The sequence below is a fragment of the Oryx dammah genome, unplaced genomic scaffold, assembly GCF_014754425.2.
Source record: "Oryx dammah isolate SB20612 unplaced genomic scaffold, SCBI_Odam_1.1 HiC_scaffold_29, whole genome shotgun sequence".
In the NCBI taxonomy this organism is placed as follows: Eukaryota; Metazoa; Chordata; class Mammalia; order Artiodactyla; family Bovidae; genus Oryx; species Oryx dammah.
This window is the reverse complement of record NW_024070213.1, coordinates 21881950-21884469: the sequence shown is the minus strand read 5'-3', so window position 1 is coordinate 21884469 and position 2520 is coordinate 21881950.

The window sequence follows — 2520 nt, the reverse complement described above, 5'->3', positions numbered from 1 at the left end:
AAGGACAGGAGTAAACTTGCCCTTTGGTGACCCAAATGAAGTAGAGGATGTCATAGCACATCTCCATGAACCCACAGTATCTGCTCTGCCACATGGAGTGAAAAACAGTCTAAGTCCTTGGACATGTCACCAGGTCACACCTGCAGACACTCAATTGCCCTCTCTCCTCCATGTCCTTATGGACAAAGACACACTGAGTCCGGGCGGAGGACCATGGGGAACTTTTAAAATTATTAACGTGTATCTAGTCTTCTTTATCGGCTGTGCGGGGTCCGTTGCTGTGAGCTGGCTTTCCCTAAGTGTAGTGCCTGGGCTTCTCATTGCAGTGGCTTCTCTTGCTGCAAAGCACAGGCTCGAGAGAACGTGGCGTTCAGCAGTTCTGGTGCACAGGCTTAGCTGCTCCACGGCATGTGGGACCTTCCGTGAATTGGCAGGATAATTCTTTTCTTTCCTCTTTTTTTTTTTTCCAGGTAAATTCTTAATCACCAGACCACCAGGGAAGTCCTTGGACCACTGGGAACTTTAAGGAAAACAACATCAAGCAGAGGACAGGAGACATAAAAGTCACAATGATGAGAAATCCTCTGATGGCCTCTAGCTCTGGGGCTCTGAAATTTCCATCTCAAGATCAAAAAGCAGGACACTTGCCCTAATTTGGGAAGAACCTAAAAATAAAACTAAGGAGGATTATTTAGAGAGAAGGTATGGCATGGGGTTACTCATCCATGACATTAGACATATTTCTTCTTCACTCTCTCTGTCTCCTTAACGACCTCAGGGGGTTTGGTGTTGTTTATGCCTCATCAGTATTTAATAGCTTTAAAGACTATTAGTAGGATTCTTGGGCTTCCCTTGTAGCTTAGTAGGTAGAGAGTCCACCTGCAATGCGGGAGACCTGGGTTCGATCCCTGGGTTGGGAAGATCCCCTGGAGAATATTCCCACTCCAGTATTCTAGCCTAGAGAATTCCATGGGCTATAGTAGTATTCTTAGATTTACACGAAGCTATTTTCTTATGGGCTTCCCTGATGACTCAGCAGTAAAGATCCGCCTGTAATGCAGGAGATGCAAGTTTGATCCCTGGGTTGGGAAGACCCCCTGGAGTAGGAAATGGCAACCCACTCTAGTACTCTTGCCTGGAAAAGTTCATGGACAAAGGAGTCTGGCGGGCTATAGATGGGTCACAGTCAGACACAACTGAGTACTTATTACCATCACATTTACTTCATTTTCATTCAACCGCCTCAAGAGATAAGATTTTATTCTTTTATACTTCCTCATTCCCGTGAAACATGTTTATTTTTGTTTCTCTTTAATACCTTGACCTTAAAGTAATGAAACTCTGCTGTCTTGTTGCAGAGATTTTTATTACAGACAACCACTCTCTCCTTCAGTAATAAAATCTTTTAAGACAAGTAGATTTCTGATAGAAACATTTCACATTAATGCTAACTTGTTCTTTCAGAATACAGATTTCTTTTCAGCCTTCAATACTGAATGTCGACTTCTCTTATTGAGAAAAATCTGTGTACCTTGTTTCTCTTTCACCTTGAAACTAGGGCCAGAAATGTTACACACTGATGAATTTCATTTTATTGCCTTTTAGCTTTATATAATTCTTTCCAAGTGAAATTCCTGAGTCGGGAAGATCCCCTGGAGAAGGGAATGGCAACCCACTCCAGTATTCTTGCCTGGAGAATTCCATGGACATAGGAACCTGGCAGGATACAGTCCATGGGGTCACAGCTGGACACGACTGAGCAACTAACACTGACTAACTTCCAAGTGGAATAACAATTTAATTTTCAATCTGTCTTCTATGACATCATTACCCAGGTTTTAAAGTATTAATCTCATTGATGACACACAATCTCTTCCAGTCTCTAGTACATGCTAAACTACGTGTTCTTACATATAAAGGAAAATAATTGGCCAAAAATTTAGTTTAAAATGGAATAAAAAATAAAAATCTTCTTTAATTTTAATCACACTCAATGTATTTGCCTCAGATGCTATTCGTCCACTAACTTTAATTTCACGCCTTCTATGTAAATCTGGAATGGCAATTTCAGACTAAAGGACAAATAGCCTTCAGATAGGGACAAAGGGGGTTTCTGTTGGAGGTCTGTGCCTCAGGACATCCCAGGCTTTGAAGTTTCTTGGTGGAAGTGCTTTAAATCTCCTCCAGCACATGGGCCACTCCATAGCATTGCCCCGCCAGCTCCAGTTTCTTTCCTTAGGGTAGCTCTCTGACCCTGCCTCCACCCACACCCAGGAATTTTGCAGTATGTATATATATCCATGCTTCCCTAGTCGCTCAGCTGGTAAAGAATCTGCCTGCAATGCAGGAGACCCCGGTTTGATTCCTAGGTCAGGAAGATCTGCTGGAGAAGGGATAGGCTACCCACTTCAGTATTCTTGGGCTTCCCTGGTGGCTCAGCTGGTAAAGAATCCGCCCGCAATGCGGGAGACCTGGGTTCAATCTCTGGGTTGGGAAGATCTCCTGGAGAAGGGAAAGGCT